Source organism: Vicugna pacos, chromosome 3 (genome assembly GCF_048564905.1).
Source record: "Vicugna pacos chromosome 3, VicPac4, whole genome shotgun sequence".
Taxonomy (NCBI): Eukaryota; Metazoa; Chordata; class Mammalia; order Artiodactyla; family Camelidae; genus Vicugna; species Vicugna pacos.
In genome coordinates, this window is record NC_132989.1 from 63,752,006 (window position 1) to 63,771,603 (window position 19,598).

Sequence of the window (19,598 nt, forward strand, 5' to 3'; positions counted from 1 at the left end):
GCAGCGTTCTGATTTCGTCTTGCCCTGTTTGAGGATCTGGAGAGTCAAGGCTCTATACTCCCATCTCTCAGTATCTCTTTGTTTTCTCCTCTCTCTGTGTCTCTCTCACTTTAATACCATGGGAAAGCCTTCTGCCTGGCCTAGTTGTGGCCTGGGTGGAGTGTGGGATTTACAAGTGTTGCGGAAAAATGTGTTACATCTCAGTTGTGACAGCAACCTGGATCCGGGCGAGAGACCAAGCAGCCCTCGGAGAGTTGGAGAACTCAGGTTTACTACACCAGCGGGCCCAAATGAGTTAACACTTCAAACTCTGGACCCTTTCTGTAGGTTTACACAGGCCTTTTACATGCTGCCAGTTTTACACTTTGCAACATCATATGCAAATAAAGTACAACAGAAGTTGACCAACCAGGAACAAGCTTTGTAGAAATAGCTCAATCAGGAGTGAACTCCATGCAAATGAAGTATTACAAATGGACCAATCAGAAGTTAGGGAAGTGGACCAATCAGAAGTGAGAGTAATAACCAATCAGAAGTGAGAGTAATAACCAATCAGGAGTGAGCTCAGGGAACCAATAGAATTCTAGGTGTAAGTTAGCAGCTTTAGAGGCAAAAAGTGAGATAAAGCCTCTGGGCCAGGGAACCTGAGGGTGCTGGGAGGAGAGCAGCTGCCCTGCCTAGGGGTCCTGCCGGTCTTTTTATGGGGCTTCCCGCCTCACAAGTAAGGCAAACAGGGCACAGTTGGAGCCCACAAAAGTGGCTTCAGGTGTGGTGGTGTGGGAGGAGGAAAGAGTAGTTCCTGAAGCAGGGGTGTAGGAGGGTAGACTAGGAGGTGCTGAGTATCAGGAATGCCTCAGAGAATGGGAAATCAGGCCCGGTTTCACTCTCTCGCGAGGAAGTGGGTTATCGCGGGATCTCGGGAGTTCACGGGGCTAGCAGGGATTCTGGATGGGCAACGCCTGTGCTCTGGACGCCGGACGCCGTTCCTGTCAGACGCGTCCTGAAGAGTCCAGCTCACGCCACCCAGCAAGCAAACCCCAGTTTTTATGGAGGCCTCGTAACCCCGTCTCCGGCTAAGAGTCTCAGAGCAGCCCTTCTTTGCCCCGGGGGCCGGCCAGGTTAGGTAAGGTGGGGAAAAGGGCCGAAGGCAGTGCAGGGGCGGACAAGAAATAAAAATAAAAGCTGTTTCTCTCAGAAAATAGCATATCAATAAATAGTTGTGGGCTGAATGGATAAATGCATGAATATTGCATTGTTTACACTTCCAAGGAGAATTTCTTGGATTACTTCAGAGAATATATTTCAGCCTTATCAAAGACGTAGACAACCCTCAGCTGTAATTAATACAGACTTTAGCACGTTTTGGAGGAATAGTGAGAGAACTAATAATTGCACTAGTTTATTTAAAAGACATTTAAATATTTATATTAATATGACGTGCTTATGACTTCCATTTTGTTCTTGTGAGAACTGACTGCTATTCCAATGTTAGCTTTCTAATGAAAAAAGCTGTCAATACATCAAACTGTGCTAGATGATACTGAGTGATAAAATGCTAATTTATGTCTGCTCAATATATATCCCCTTTTAAGTGTATGTTTATCATATAGAGAAATAGTTAATTGAAATGAGTCCATCTAAAACAAACAAAAAAAATTAAATGGGATCTTTTAATCCTAAAGTTTCATATCTCAAACAGATTTGCATCATGATGAGAACCTGCTGTGTATCCTGTTTACAAGGAAGGACTTCTCCTGGTGAGTAGTGACTTGTTTACTTTTAATGCACAGAACCTGAATACAAACATTAATATTTTATTTTTAAAAGTAAAACACAGTGCATACCTAGTATTATATTGATCTTTTCTGTTTATACATGATTATTTAATGCATCATTTATCTTCTTTCTTCAACTAAGTAATTGTAAAGTGCTAACTGATTAGTCAAGGGATTAAAACATTTGATGAAGTGATCAAGTAAGCTTATGGAGAATATGAGGATGAAGGTAGTCCTTAAAGAGGAGGGTTTACATAGGCAAAGAAGGGATTATTTAGAATTTCAGGCAGAGGATGTGTATGCCACTGTGCAATTTTATATGAAATCCAGTTGAATTGTTTTCTGTTCTATAATTTCATTCATTCAGTTACACAGCCCTTTATTCAACAACCATTCATAGACTGCATACCATGTTCCAGGCACCATACTGAGCCTTTGGTATGTAGAGTAAAATGATGCACTGTTATCCGCAGTTGTCTTCAAACAATTCCATTGTGTTCATGACATATGTGTAACAGATTTAATATACACCTGCATGATGCATTAAATCTTCACAATCTATAGGAGTTCATCCATAAAGCAGGCTATTGTTGAACAGATGCTGTAAACAAATGATGTAAAGCTAAGTGAGGAAACACTGACAACTCTTGTGACTTACTGAGCCATTTAAAATGAGCAATGAGCCAAAGCAGGAGTCCTACAGAGAAAGAATCAATAATGAAAACATTATCATGCATATTTCCCTAAGACAAGGGCAATAATCATGTGGCATTCACTCCTGTTACTAAATAATTTTAAGGAGCCTTCCCTCCCCTCCCCATGGACTCTAACAGACCTATTTCTGATACAAAATAGAAAGATCTCCACTGTTGTTAACACCATGACTCTGTTAGACTTCAACTGCCAGTACATTTTTCAGAATCCATCGGCTCATTTAAACCTTCAGAGGGAAAATGACAGTTGAGCATGAGTTTTAAATTAAAGCAATACTGCACTGACTAGAAGCAATGTGGCATTCCACCATTTCATCAGCTGTGCTGTAGCCTGAACACTTTCGAAGGCTAAATAAGTGAATTCCGTATGTTTTCTGCCACCTTTCTTTCCAATTTCAAATTGAATACTAACTTTGTTTTTGTTATACCATTAAAATGATTATTCTCATATCTTTGCAAATTACATTATCTTTAAAACATGTTAAGCCATATGTTTACCTTTCTATCTATCTGTGATTTATATTATTCACTGTTGTCCTTCTCTAGTATTTCCTTAATATATTAGTCTTCAGTAACAAGGTTACATGCATTCAATAAATGGTGGTTTCATAAAATTCAGCGATATTCACTGCGTGAAAAAAATGAAAGGAGAAAGAAAACAATAGTGCAGGTTATTCTGGCCAGGTTTTTACTCACAAAGTTTTATCTCCTGGGTTGAGATGAAAAGCATAATTGTGCTATTTTTTTAAGCCATGTTCCCTCATGCCTTTCATAGACTGAGATTCAAATCCAGGCAAGAGTGCATCCTAGTGATTAAATTTGTGTATGTATATATTTTAGGTTGCAGAATGTTGGTGGTTGTTGATGCTGGGTGATTCGTACGTTGGCCTTGGTTGTGCTACTCTCTGCATTTTTGTGTATGTTGGAAAATTTCCATAATACAAATTAAAACTTACAATGTATGCACACTTATGTGGCCCTCCAAAGAATAAATGATTATTACAAAAAATCCTGGGGAAAAACAAAACTGTGTTTTCATCCTACATACTCTCTAAAATAAGTCATCCATATTGTTTAGTTGCTGCTTTGAAAAAATATCTGTTCTGTTGTTGAAGGAAATGAGATAATTTGGGGTGGTTAGGTTGGCTGGGCTATAGCCTTTTTTTATTCAGTAAAACACCAGTTTAGATATTGTGGAGGTTTTTATAGATATGATTAATATCTATAATCAATTGACTTAATAAAAGATTGCATTAGATAGTCTGGGGAGGAGACTTGATTCTCTCTGTTGAAAGGCCTTACAAGCAGAACTGAGACTTCCCTAAAAGACAAAATTCTACCTGTGTGCTCCTTCAGCTCATGCCACAGAATTCCAGCTGCACTTTTAGATGACCTGCCATATGGGTTTTGGAGTTTCCTTGCCATCTTTTACAATCATGTGATCCAATTCCATGATTTCTAGGATTGCAGAAGTGAGCTCTCATTAAGAAGCTGCAGAGATTTTATAAAATTCTTACATTTGTCTTTCCAGGTTCGCACAGTGTAGACTGTATTTTAGATGGAATTAGGCTAAAAAAGTCTGCATTCTGGCCAAAGTCAAGCATTTCAAATTGTTCAAATATAAATGATTTTGTATATATAGTCTAAGTGCATGCTGAAATTTAAGAATCATGAACTAGAAAAGGAGAAGAATTTTTTTAAATGTCTATTGACACGACGTCTGAATTGTCAAACCATTTTGCTTCTCAGATAACTTTTATTAAACCCTCAGTGTGACTAGGTGATGTTTAGGGAATTATAAACTTCATACGGGGTTGATCATACTCTTGTTTTTATATTAAGTCTCTATTAACTTAATATATAATAATAGAGTTTGATGTTATGAAGGGTAAGCAGAGATGCATCTTATTGGTGTAGGAAGAGGGATAATTTCTAATGTTGCCAACAGAAAATAAAAGTATGACTTGGCCTCACAGTACCTCCTGATTTAGCCGATAAGAATTAAATAGAGACCTTGTTTTACTTTGGCACTTCAGTTCCTGAAGATGGGACTCAAGATGCATTCTTAACCAGCTAGCTTCAAAAAGAAACTTTACACACTCAAGTAGATCTCTCTTCAGAATTGGTGGGCATTAAAATAGAATGTAAAAGAATAAACACATATGGCAGTTGACATCTCTGAGCGGCTATAAACTGACACTTTCTATTTTACTAACTTGGCACCTGGCTCTTATAGACTCAAGGAAAAAAATATCATTCTTTCCTGTTGGCCATTGATTTTACTCAATCTAGGCAATTTTCCATTTTTCTGTTTTGGGATTTACTCCTCAACATGCCTCCAAATTCTGGACAAGATGAGGATAAGTTGCATTTCCTTTTTACAATTCATTAGCTTTAACAAAAACGTTGCTGGCACTTACACAAACGCCATCTTACCTGCTGTTCTGTTCCTCACTATATTATTTTCCTGCTGTTTTTACAGGTGGCATTTAGGCAGTGCTGTTCTGAGATATATCATTGTTACTACATCATTGTCACAGACCTGCAGACACAAATCTGGGGACAAAAGTTAACTGGGAAAAAAAAATTATAGTCAAAATATCCGAAGTTCACAAGGCACAAAATGGAAAAAAAGTATATGTTTAAGACCACCAACAACTTCCAAAATCATTAGAAATAAATCACTATTGTGTTACTTCTATTCACATTTTCATTGCACGGTTGAATAGTTTAAAGTGAAACTAGTCATTTTGTTAATGCACCGACGTTCTTTTTTTTTCTTTTTTCCCTTTGTAAGGATAGAGTATACTATCATCAGAACTAAAATAGACAACAATTTGCTCCACTTTTACACATCATCTTGATGTGGCTCTGTGGACTTCTGCTACTGCTAGTGTTAATTGTAATGGTTATCAACAGTTGAAAACACATTTTAAGATGTCTCTTTTTAGGATTATAGTTAAAATGTGAAACCAGGCATTTAATTAAGAAAAAAAAGCCAGATGCAAAGTTAAATGTAGATCAACCCCTTCTAAAGCAAATAATTAACAACAACAACAAAATGAAATAAGATAAACTCCTTTCTTTCTTTTGATCAATTAGCAAATTTATTCATTAGATAAATAATTATTCCTACCAGATTGTGCCAGACCTGAGGATACAATACCTTATAAGGCAAATAGAACCCATGCCACATGAAACTTATCCTTAAAACAGGGGGTTGAAACTATGGAAGTGGGATTTGTGGAGTTAGGTTAAGGTTCCATTGTTAGGGAAAGGCAGTAGTGAAATCAAGCTGTAGCTCTGCTGATTTCATTCTGCTGGTCTTGCTAGTAAGACAGCCTTCCTTCTCAGAGCTGACTTCAGGGTTGGGTTTAGGTCAATTATGGGCAGCAGTCTGACATAGAAATAAATAAGGGTCTGAACAGAGGCTGAGGCTCCAGAAAACTGCCCTTTTCACTAACACCCACGCTCATCTTTTTTCTTCTCCTAAATCCTCTTCCCTGGGACTCTCTGTCATGAGCACATGGGGAGAAATTTCTGAGAAAATACTGCATGGCAGCAGTTTCTCACTCCTGACAGAGAGAGTCTCTAGACAGAGATCATAGAGCCCAGTTTAACTTCGTCAACCTAGCTGCCCCAGTGTTTGAAACCTTTTGGTGTTGTCTGTTGTTACTCGAAATTTAGATTATATTCCTTGCATTCTGCACAATCTCTCAGCTTTCCTTTTGTACCATATACTAAATATGACACCACTCATTTGCCCTCATCAGGAAAAAATACTCATTTTCTCGTTTATTTTAAATGCTTCCCTAATAAGAAAGAAAAAAGGGATGAGTGAAAAGTGCTGAAAATGTGTCCTTGTTAAATTGTTCAAATGAAAATTCAACATGGTGGAACATGAAAACAACTGGAGTCAAATGACCATATTAAAAATTCCATATTCTTCATTTCCAGTATTTCCAGGCAGATCTGGCTGGTTAAATTCTAAGCTGAAAAAAAAAGCAAAGCAAAACAAACAAAAAACAGTACTATAGCTGCTAGTTAATGAATGTAATTTTATTCCGTTGAAGATTATTTTATATGTTAGCCAAAAATGAGATTTTTGTCTTTCAGTGAGGAAAAAACAAAAACTCTCAGAATGTTACTGCTGTCCTGCCACTTAAAATCAAGCAGTCTCCATAGTCAGTGTCAACCCACTTTCTCTACCCACACCCACACCCGTTATCTCCAAAAAACTCGAGCACATGTCCTCTTTTCTGGAAGGAAAGAACATGCCATTTTCAGTGTCTGTGAGTTTCTTCTTACAGAGATCAATTAATTATTGATTGTGTGAGATTTCATAAATAAAGACAAATGTAAGCAAGCGATTAATCATTCATTTCTGATTCACCTTGAGAGAATAGTACAATGATAAGAAAAGCAAAACATTGGTTGTGTTTTCTGTTCATGCTGTGCAAGTTTAGCATATGCATGCTCTGTATAGTTCATAAGGATTCTTTCATTGTCTGCTGAGACATTTGATGTGTTACATTACTCAGACAAGAAAAATGACATCTTGAGAGTATCTATCAACAACTTCATATACTTGTATGAGTTGCTGTGCCAAACATCAGTTCCTTCTTTTTTTTTTTTTTTTTTAAATTAGACATATCTGACTGGTTCTGATTCTGATTGCATTACTTACGTGCCATGTGACCTTAGGCAGATTTTTTTAACCACCAATTTCATTTCCTCATCTCTAAAATAGGTACAGTAAAGAAATGTTTTTCATAAGACCATTGTGAGAACACACAGCTCATACACTTTATCAGTCAGGCCTCAACCAGAGAAGCAAAACCAGTAGGATATCATAAGTAATAAGTATACATATATATTAATGTATTTGTAACAGGGAATTTGTCCTACATAACTGTAAGAATTAATTAAGCAGTCCCTATTAAGACTGTTGTCCCCACATTTGATGTCAGAGATCAGAAACCACTGACAGGAGATCAGGAGGGGAACATAGGTGCAGAGTAGGGAAGATCAGGGGCAGGCTGGATCCTATGAGCACAAGCTGAACCCCACTGGGGCCCAAGTCTGCTCTTATTGCCCATGACCTTAATGACAAGGGTATCCTACATATGCTGGGGTCCTTTGTCAAAGAGAGAAGCACCCACACCTGGTCCAAGAGTGAGAGCTCCTGATGGGTGATCCAGTTGAGGGAGAGAAATTACAGCTCAGCTGCTGCTTCATAGCTGTGAGGTGAATCAGCTGATAAGCAACAGTGTGTACCTTTCTTACAGAATGGCTGCTGCTTCCGTTTTGCTTTCCAAATCTCCCAAGAATCCTCCTGGTGGCCTCTCCTTGCCAGAAACATACAGGAAAGTGAAGTCTGGGACATGTAGTTCATCTATTCAAGTTGACCCATTGTAACAGTATTCAACACACACAGGTGCACATATACCACATATTTGAGTTTTCTTTGACTTACAGTGTGCGTTGTGTTTTTGTTTTTAAATTTGCCTATTTTCACCCGGGAATTTGGTTGAGATTCAAGACAGATTTTATGAGTAAAAGGTAGTGGGGGAGACAGTTTGTCAAAATAAAATGAGGTAGTCAGACTGAGAACTAGTATCAGTTGACATACAGTCACAATTTATAATGGGTTTATTATAAATAAACTTCAAATTTAGCAAAAAAAACATTAAAAGTTGAAATTTCTAATCTTTGTAAATCTGAGGCAATTTCTATCTTTCTATCAATTAAGATGAAATGTACTCAAGAATACCTCATTTTCAGCTCTCTTCCATAGAAAATTCAGGAATATAGTTCCAACTTCTCTGAGACTTACCTTTTCAGTCATCTTCTAGGAGGAAAGATTTTATTTTGAGATAGAGATTCATTTTATACATGGTTGCTGTACAACCACTTTATTCTTGCTGAGGGATAAATTCCTTTGCTGTTAGGGACAGAGTAAACTTATTAACTGCTCAGTTGTTTATCTTCAGTTGAACAAGTGTAAACTCAGGTGCTCTGACAGTATGTTAAATCCGTTTAACCTTTCATGATTGCTAGTTTCATTCTTCAGTGAACAGTGTTAGCTTTTGTTCTTTAATAGTAGTATGATGACTATTGAATTAAGTGCTTCTAATTTACTCTTAAAATAAAAATATGTTGCATTTTGGCCCATTGTGCCTTGGGATCTTTGTGGAATTGAGGAAAGTTCACAGGCACAGCCCTGAGTGCTCAGAGCAGAGTCTCAATATAATCTATATAATATCAACTGAGATGCTTTTATAAAAATGTATTCAGCTCCTACAGAATGGGATTAAGATTTATTCTAAACTCTGTTATGGGGACCAGGCTCTGCATGCTTTAACAAATAGGAGGTTTTTTAAGGTTATACTGTGAGAACATCATTTAGAAAATACTATGATGTCAAGTTAGGGCTGGCTACAGAAAGAGAATGATATATGTTGATGTATATAGATGAAGCAGGAGAAGGAAATTCCCAACGGGGAAGTATGAGGGATGTTGAGAAATAGCTTTCTCTGTCAGAGTTTTGCCTAACACCATTTGACATCTGCTTGCATTTTGAATTCCAGAATCAACTGGTAGTTGTGCATTTTGAATTCCAGAATCAACTGGTAGTAGACCATGCTTGATTTCTGGGAATTTACTAAGAATAATAACTCAGACAATATTTGTTCCTGAGCAATATTTGCTCCTAGCAATTTATAGAAAGTATAGTCTTGCAAAGGCCAGAACTGTTGAATTGTTGTGTGAAAAAAAGTAGTAATCATCATATTTAGACAGGTCATTTTGGTCGATATTGGAGGTTACTCAAGGACTTCAGTTATGTTTACTTCTTGAATGTAGCAACTTACAATGTAGTCTTTGAGTAACTTTCCAAACTTTTCCTTAAGGCCTATCATTTTCTTAACTGTGAAGTTTAGATAGATTCACCATCTCTCTATATTTGACTATTAATCATGATTATGATTTCAGGAGAAATGTGGTATGAAAATATAAAACAAAGCCGTTTGAAAATACAAGTTCCTGTTTATAGTGATTGTAGTAGAAAAGAAAAACAAGACAAAAAAACACTCAAGCAAATATCCATCAAAATGTATCATTGCTTTAAAAGAAACCCATTGGATGTGTTGTTTAAAGAACTGATTTTTATGCAGCATATTATGACTTAGAGAATAGAAATGACAGTTTCCACTGAATGAGAACCAGTGTATGCAGATGGAAAGTTTCATTCACAAGTAATTTCATTTAAGCCCTTGCTTATACATTTTTATCTGTTGAAACTAGTCAGACACTTAAATTGTAAAATGGGGTTAAAATGTTGTATTATCTATGATTTGAAGCAAAATTTTTTAAAAAGTTTAGCTGCATTTTATTGTTTTCTCTTTTAATGTCCTTTATTGTGTTTTTATATGTATCCAACATTTTTGAATGCTCATTATTCTAGACAGTTGCCATATGTTGTATGTGCATTACTTTGATCTTCACAAAACCCCGGAAAGTTACATAAAGAAGTAGTTTCACCTATAGCCAGGGTATAAGTAAATGGTAAAATAAGTTAAAATAAAATTTTTAAGTACCATATAAACTTTAAGAGTTTTAAAAAGAAGTATTTTCATCCTGTTTACTTAAAAATAAGGCTTTGTGGTAATCACTTAGTCAAGGTAATAAATATCTTTACTCCTTATTCTATTTTTTCTCATATCTCTAATGCACAAAGTTGAATTTATTCTACTCCTCAAACCATAGCATAGTATAAACATTGATCTGAGCAAGGCCGTGCTCTCATTTATCTGTGCCTTGTTATTGCCATCCTCTGTTCCTGTTTTCCTTCTATTTCTTTAGGCAGTTATCCCATTTAATATCCATCTTTTAATTTGTGTATATTCTTGTAAATTGTGCCTTGTATTCTATCCACATGCATTTATTCTGGTACATCATAAGCTACACATCTCTTTTTTATTTTTTTCTTACTTAGTGTGATTGAAAAAATTCCATCTACCCATATTACTGTGCATAAATCTAATTCATTGCTTCTAATTGTCCATAATACTCCATAATACTTATTCACCATATTTTACATTTTTGCTTACCTACTGGTGAGCAATGAGTTTTTAAAAACCCCCTATACTAAAAATAATTCTCCATTGAATATTGCTGAATATATTTACTTCTTGGGGTATATACTTAAAATCCAAAATGCTGGGTCACAGTCTGTCTTACAGAATGATACTAGATGGCCCTTCAGATGATCAGCCTGTACTCCAACCTGCAATCCATGCTAGTGTCAGTATGGTCCACTTCTCAATAAATAATATTTTTCAGCTTTAAGTTTTTAAGAAATATAATTTATCATTTTGTTTGATATGCAATTTTATGTTTATTAAAAATTTAAGTACCCCTTTATATTCTCATAAGCCTTTTAAAGGAAGGTCTTCCTCAGTTAATATCTTGATCTTATCTCTCACTTGATTTTCAGTTGTGTTTCCTACCTTATTCATGTTGATTTGCAGGAGTTTCATGTATATTCTAGATGTTAATCCTCTGTTGATTTTACATTTGACAAATATCCTCGTCTTTTCTGTTAGCTTTCTTATTAAAAGGTTAAGAATTTTCTTTTTGTAATCAATGTATTAAAATTTTACTACATATTTACCTTAAGATTTTCCTTCTCACCTAGCAGAGATTCTATGAACCATTTAGTCTGAGGTCTTTCAAATATATCTCAATCTGGGAAATGTTTACTCCATTATTATTATACTATTTCCTTCTTTCTAGTTTTATTATTTTCTTTAATATATCCATTTTTTGTCTATTCATGCTTATATTCTCTGTATTTGTTAAAATTTTGTTTTCTGTATCTCTTTACTCCCAGTGTCGTCTGTGTAATTTACCCCACATGATCATTCAACTCACAAACTCACTTTCAGCTATTTACATCGCATAGTTTCTCTCTTTTATTATGTTCTTTATCTCATTAGCATCTAACATGGTAATATTTTCCTCTTATGGTTACATATACTCATCATGCTTATTTTAATGATTTATTCATTGCTTCAGTAATTCTTCTTCAGATATACATTGTTCAGTTTCTGTTTTCTTTTGAAGAAAACTTCTATTCTTCAGTTATCTTGTATTTTGGCCTTTGAGCTCCCATTCTTCTGGATAACAGCTTTTCTTTGGTAATGTATATTGGGGAAGGGCTAATGATCCAATTCTTCTGTTTTATGCAAAAATGTTTAACATAAACTGTGTTATTAAGGAAAACTAGATTTTAATGTATTCTAGGTGTTTATATTTTGTTTGATAGTTTTAATTTTCTTAACTGGTAGATGACTTATAATAATATCTACTTTTTTAAAAGGTACATGTACCAGGCTGTATGCTAAAGATTTAACCTATGTTATCAACTTTAGTATTGTTTTCAGTGGCAACAATCATGTGATTGTACTGATATAAATAAGAAAATTATTTGTTTAACACAAAATCTGGAGATAGGTCTTTGGGACTTGTACAGATTGCAAAAATGTCAAAAGGACAGGTTATTCCTTCTGTCTTCCTAGTCCAATTTAGCTTTTGGCTTTCATCCACAAGATGGTAACTGCTATACTTCTAGTAATCAAAATCATTTTCTACATTACACACAGGAGGCACAGAGTAGATCAAAGGATAAAGGGCTAAATTAGGTGCTAGGCTAGTTTGTGTATTATATTAAATTTCCTGGCAACCTTACCCAGTACCTTTCTCTTATAACACATTGGCTAAACTTGAGTTGCAAAGCCACTCATACTTGTAAAAGAAAACTGGAGAACAAAGGCTGCAAAACAACATCCCTGCTTCTGTCACCTGAGAAAACACAAGAGATTGGAGCTTTGGAAGTCTCCATGCACATTACCTCACTGGATCTTTATATAAACTCAGTGAGGTATCTGTACAGCTCCTGAATTGGTGCTGCGGACTTTTGAGTGCTAGAAGTATACGTTCTCATTGTTTTCTGATCTTACAAAGAGCAGCTTCAGGGACTGCCTTAAATACTAACTTTTCAGTTGTGCATAGTTCCAGAAAGCAATGAATAGAAGCAGGAGAGACTGATTTACCACAGGAACCACGAAGCAGCTTCTTTTTTATTTTTGTTTGAAAAGCCAATATGAGAGGAGCTGAATAAGACATAATGACTAAATATGATATGCTGTCCTATATGGGATCCTGGAACAGAAAAAGGATATTAAGTGAAAACTAAGGAAATCTAAATAAAATACGGATTTTACATAATACTAATGTATCGATATTGGTCTATTAATTGTAACCAATGTCCCATACTAATGTGTGATAAAACAATAGAGGAAACTAGGTGTGGGGTACATGAGAACTGTCTGTGGTACACTGTCTTCTTAAATTTTCTGTAAATATAAAATTGTTCTAAAAATGAGGTTTATTTAAAAGAAAAAATAGGTCTGTATAGAGCCAAGATGGAAGTCTGTCAGTCATAAGATGTGCTATGAACTCCTCCATCTGCAGGGAGCAGAATTCACCTTTGTCTCCAGCTGATGCACCCTGAAATTCATTGCTCATTTGCTCTTAGACAGTGACTAGTCATGGTAGGGATTAAGCAGACTTGTTTATAGGAGATGCAGGACTCCTCTGTGGGGAGATTTTGATCTGAGACCACTTGATGGCCTAACTCAATTTTCTATAGACTCCACTACATTCTAAGACACCTCTACTCAATCTTCTATCTGTATCTTCTGCACACGGTGTCAGACTTGTGTTGTCTAATGGCTCCCTAGATCTCAGCCACTCTCAATTATTTTTCAACTTGTGGATCTGCTAATAAATTTTTTTGGCTACTTGATTCTATCTTAGCATTTGCTTCTCAGAATACCTGGGCTAATGCAATAACTATGTGATCACCATGTTAGGTGAAATAAAACAACAACTACAAAAATCTATAAAATTCAACACACCTTAATGAGAAAAACTGTCTGCAAATTAGGATCTTAAAGAAACAACTTCAACTTAATGAAGGATAGTTGTTAAAATTTAAAGTTAGCATCTCATTTAATGATGAAATATTGAACACTTTCCCCACTTTGGGAATAAGACAAAGATACCTACTTTCACTACTTCTATTCAACATTGTACTAGAGATCTTAGTCAATGTAATAGGGAAAGAAAGAAAAAAAAGATTAACATTGGAGAAGAATAATCAACACTTTATTATTGGCATTGATTGCACTGAATATCCTTAGGAATCTACAGAACTAGGATTAGAATAATACGTGAATTTAGCAAGTCAAAGGCTATGAACTTAATATAAGATTTATTAGTAGTGTTTTTATATACTAGCAGCAAACCACTAGAAAACATAATTTAAAAATATTTGCAATATAACTGAAAGCCATAAAATAATTAGGAATAAATTTGAAAAATATTTGCAAGACCTTTATACTAAAAATTATGTAATAATACTGATATAAGTTGTCATAAACCCAGAGAAATAATGTGGAAATGTATGTATAAATCCAAACAAATTAGAATAGCCAAATCTCTTTTCTAAAAATCAAAGTTGAAAGAGTTATTTTACCTAATTTCAAGACTTACTATAAAGGTACAGAAGTCAGTACAGTGTAAAGTTAGTGAAAGAATAAGTGTATAGACATACAAAATAAAATGTTTCGGAAATAAATGCAAACGTGTGTTCAGGTGATTCTTGACAAGGTTACTAAGGCAATTGCATGGGAAAAAGAAAAATATTTTCGACATATGGTTTAAAATAATGATACTTGTTATAGAAAAAATATGTTGTTGCACATTATTGTAGATAGAATAATGATCTCCCAAAGATGGCTATGTATTAATCCTCTGTACCTGTAAATATGTTACCCTATGGCAAAAGAGATTTTGTAGGTGTGATCAAGGTTAAGGACTTTGAAATGAAGAAATAATTCTACGTTTTCCAAGTGGTTCAGTTTAATGACATGAATCCTCACAAGTGAAAAATTCTTCCTGCCTGGGTCAGAAAAAGATGTAACATGAAAGGGACTCTACTAACCATTACTGGCATTGAAGTTGGAGTAAAAGGCTGCAAGCCTAGGAATGTGGACATCCTTTAGAAGTTGTGGGTTAGTCTTCAGCTGACAAGCAGCAAGGAAACAGGGGCTTTCATCTTAAAACTGTAAGAAACTGAATTCTGCCAACAACTGAAGTAAGGAAATAGATTCTCCCCTAGAGCCTCTGGGAAGGAATATATCCCACCAAAATCTTGGTTTATACTCAAGTGAGATCCATGTCAGATTTCTGATATTCAGAACTTTATGATAATAAATTTATATTGTTTAAGCCACAAAATATTGATATTTCATTATGGCAACAATAGAAAAGTAATACAAGTATATACAAAAATTTAATTTGAAATGTATCAGATAACTAAAAATAAAATTAAAAAACACTAAAGCTGTTAGAAGGCATAAAGGAAAATCTTTACATATTAGGATAGGCAAAGATTTCATAGAACACAACAGAAACATGAAACATAAAAGAACAAAAGAAAATTTAGATTTATCCAACTTAGAAATGTTTGCTCTTTGATCGTCACCATTAAGAAATCAATAAATTAAGTCTCAGATTGGTAGAACATATTTATAATACATATCTCTGACAAAGGATATAAAACATAAATATTCAATAATAAGTTAAAACCCAATTAAAGTAGTAAAATATTTAATCAAAAGACATATAAGGTGGCCAATACTTACACAAAAAAAAGTTCAACCTCATTTAACTTTCATGAAATTGAAAATTAAAACTATAATGAGACACCACTACACATCTACAATATTCATTCACTATACTGTATTGACATTTTACATCTTCTGAAATAATATTGCCATTTGCTTTTCCATTTATTTTTCGACTTAACCTCATACATTATTGAGAATACAAAATCTGTTGCTGTAACTAAAAAATGCTCCACATAGTGGTTTAAAGAAGAGAGTGATTTATTTCACTCATTTCAAATCACACGTGGGCTTTCTGGCACTATTGGCTGATGGCCCTGCCCTCCCTCTTGTGTGGTTTCCATTTTGGAGTCCAAGATGACTGTTCAGCCACAGCCATAGCCCAAAGATTTGAAAGAGTGAAGTTAGTGGCAGGCAAGGTCCTTTAGGGTGACCAGAAGAAGTTGCGCACACCACTTTGTTGCATATTCTATTGACTGCATGATCACGGCTAGATGCATGAGAAGGGGCAAATGGTCTCCAGCTGCGAAAGCTGAGCTTACGAAAGTGTATGTATGGAAGTCAAGGGTGTGGCAAAGATTGTTTTATTCCCTCAGAGAATATTTATGTAACCCCAGGATGTATGTACCCTAATCTGAAGATTATTGCCTCATAGTATATTATTTACTTACTAATGTATTAAAGTGGTCTGTTTTAAAAGCTTTGCAGATGTACACTCTTCTTATTCACAAAATACTTGCCGTTTGACATTAACGAGCGGACCATTATATCAAGGAAATGGCTCTTTATAGTATGAAGAAATTGAAGAGATACTGTTGAGTAAAAAGTAATGAATAGGAACGTAAGAACATAAAGTTTTCAGGATCCCTTGCTTTCCACTGGATGGCACACTGAATTCCCCATCATCTCTCTTCATTCTTGTAACCCAAACAAGGTTAAAATGGAATTTGCCAAACCCACACTTCGCCCGTTGCCTATAGTTCTAGCTGAAGCAGATTTGATACCCTATGTTTATTAGAGTCATTGTGTCCTTTGTTTTGACTGAAAAAATTAAAAAAATAGTCAGGTGTCATTTTGAATGGGATATTTCAACCTCTTCAAGAACTACAAAATTTACGCAATCCAGGAAACTCTTGGTGTTTTAAAGGCCAAGATCTACAGGTACATCCTCTCATGGTCAATTAACCAGCCTCTGAGATTCCCTCATGGCCATACTTCAAAGCCAGATGCTAAACTCTTGAAAATGTGCAAGCTAGATAAGAAGAGGGGCTCGCTCAGTGAGGCCTTGGGAATCTATCAAGCTCACTGGTATCTTATCTTTGCTTTACCTGTTGGTTACCTTGTAACATGTGTTCTTTTAATTAAAAGTAATACATCTCTTGTTTAACTGACAAGTATGTTTCCCCACAGGAAATAAAGTGCAAGAGACCACGTATACTATAAGAGAAAAACTAACACCTTAAGAGTAAGTCTTCCTTAAGCTATAAATGGATTTAAAACTTTATTTGCTCCAAAAGATATTAAAATACTTGAGGAAAGAAGCATTTTTGTGCCTTTGGTTAGTTAGATTTGTTTTCTCTTGTTTATTTGTAAATTTTTACATATTCAAAGAATACTTAATAACCCAGGATTTATTCAAAGCTAAGAATATAACAGTAAACAACACAGACAAAAATCCCTTTCCCATGGAGCTTGTACTCTAGAAGGAAATTCTCAATGTGAGTTTATGGAGACAGCAGGGAACTGAATGAGTGGATCTATTACAGGGAAGAGGGAAATAAAAGTTACCTCGTTTCTTAGTTACCCGAAAAAAATGAATTTTTAACAGGAGATATAAGATTTTACTAGTGAAATAGAAAAGTAAAATATTGTACACCCCCAAGAATTGGGGGCAGACCAATCCAAGAGAGGAAAAATGGCACTGCTCCTTTGTTTTTCCTGTTCTTATATCCTGACAGGGATGTTTTTATGATTGATTATTGAAGGCTTCCTTTCTTTGAGTTCTCAGGCTAATTGACAGTTCATGTTCCTTGTACTCGGGCACACCCATCTCTTTTACGCATGCTTTTACCTGTGTGCACACAGAGAAACGTATAGGAAGGAGCTCAAAATGTAACGTTAATTACAGTATAATGAGCATTGGGTCAAGTTATGCTGAGTCCTTCTCTCTGTTATGCAGCCTCAGCTTTTGATTCTAGCTAGCTTCTTTGCTGGCCTTCATTTAGAGAAAGTAATAGTTTTTGGAGCCCCTTATCCTGAGTGCAGGGGTGCTGTTATTTCCTGCCCCTTTCCTCTTCCCTTGCCTGGTGCTCATTTCTGTCTAACTGCCAAACAGATCCACAGAGTAGTAGGTGTATATTTACTAAAAGTCATGTTTCTTGTTATGAAGTTGTCTAATAGGCGAGTACCATTTTACAAGGACAAAAGAGAAAAGTGATACATAAAGTTTTCCAGACAGTCTTAATTTACAATATTTTATCACTTTTATAAACATAATTTATTTGAAAAATAATGAATATATGTATATAATCTTCACATTACCATTTATTTAAATATTTTTGCTAATATGCCTATAAGGAAATATTACTCCACTTGTCTAAGTTCTATATTGATCTGCCAGTTTCTACCTTTGATGATCTTATGTAAATTTCTGAGTTTTATTTTTTTCATTATGTCAGATTAAAATATTAAGTCAACACTATGTACCATTACATAGGTGCTGCATACCAATATCTTTGGAAGCATGGTGAAGGAGTTAGAGTGTTGTATAACTGTATTTAGTATTATTACTGTTTTTTCATTTTTTGTGATTAAATGTATCTCCCTGCTTCAAATAACCTAATAAACTTAATAAATAAAAATAAAAAGTAAAACATAATAAGAACTTAATTTGCATTTCTCTAATAATTAGCGATATTGAGCATCTTTTCATGTGCCTGTTGGCCATCTGAAAGTCTTGATTGGAGAAATGTATATTTAGGGCTTCTGTCCATTTTTTGATTTGGTTTTTTTTTTTGATATTAAGTTGTATGAGCTGTTTGAATATTTTAAAAATCAATCCCTTGTTGGTCACATTGTTTAGAAATATTTTTCCCCACTCTGTGGGTTATCTTTTTGTTTTGTTTATGGTTTCCTTGCTGTGCAAAAGTTCTTGAGTTTAATTAGGTTTCATTTGTTTATTTCCATTAATCTAGGAGATGGGTTGAAAAAAATACTGCTATGATTTATGTCCTAGTGTTCTGTGTTTTCCTCTAGGAGTTTTAGAGTATCTCATCTTACATTTAGGTCTTTAAGACATTTTGAGTTTATTTCTGTATATGGTGTTAGAAAATGTTCTAACTTCATTCTTTTAGCTGTCCAGTTTTCCTAGCACTTATTGAAGAGACTGTATTTTCTCTATTGCATATTCTTGCCTCCTTTGTCCTAGATTGATTGACCGTATGTGGGTTTATTTCTGGGCTTTCTGTTTTATTTCATTGATCTGTGTGTCTGTTTTTGTGTCATTGCCATACTGTTTGGTTACTGTAGCTTTGTAATATAGTCTAAAGTCTGGGAGTATGTTTCCTCCAGCTCCATTCTTTTTTCTCAAGATTGTTTTGTCTATTTGGGGTCTTTTGTGTTTCTGTATGAATTTAAATTTTTTTGTTGTTCCAGTTCTGTGAAAAAATGCATTGTTAATTTGATATGGGTTGTATTGAATCTTTATAATGCCTTGGGTAGTGTGGCCATTTTAACAATATTGAGTCTTCCAATACATGAACACAATCTGTCTTTCCATCTATTAATGTTATTTTCAATTTCTTTCATCAGTGTCTTAAGAGTTTTCAGAGTACAGGTCTTTTGCCTCCTTAGGTAGGATTTTTTAATTCTTTTTGATGCAGTGGTAAATGGGATTGTTTTCTTAATTTATTTTTCTGATATTTTGTTGGTAGTGTATAGAAATGAAACATTTATTTCTATTAATTTTGTATCCTTCAACTTTATGAATTCATTGATGAGCTCTAGTAGTTTTCTGGTAGCATCTTTAGAATTTTCTATGTATAGTATTATGTCATTTGCAAACAGTGACTGTTTTACTTCTTCTTTTCCAATTTGGATTCCTTTTATTTCTTTCACTTCTCTGATTACTATCGCTGGGACTTCCAGAACTATGTTGAATGAAAGTGGTGAGAATGGAAATCCTTGTCTTTTTCCTGATCTTAGAGGAAATGCTTTCAGCTTTTCACTGTTGTGTGTAATTTTAGCTGTGGATTTGTCATACATGCCTTTATTATGTTGAGGTTTGTTCCCTAAGTCTACTTTCTGGAGAGTTTTTATCATTAATGGATATTAAACTTAATCAAAACCTTTTTCTG

At 34.9% G+C, this 19,598-nt stretch overlaps 1 long non-coding RNA gene across 1 annotated transcript in view; it reads left to right on the plus strand.

The window, feature by feature from the left end:
* The first annotated feature begins 825 nt into the window (after nucleotides 1-825).
* LOC140695637 (uncharacterized) overlaps nucleotides 826-19,598 on the plus strand; it is a 321,128-nt gene continuing 302,355 nt past the window's right edge. Inside the window, exons 1-2 of the long non-coding RNA XR_012071341.1 lie at nucleotides 826-1,123; nucleotides 1,700-1,757. This is a non-coding gene — a long non-coding RNA (uncharacterized lncRNA). The remainder of the gene's footprint in view (nucleotides 1,124-1,699; nucleotides 1,758-19,598) is intronic.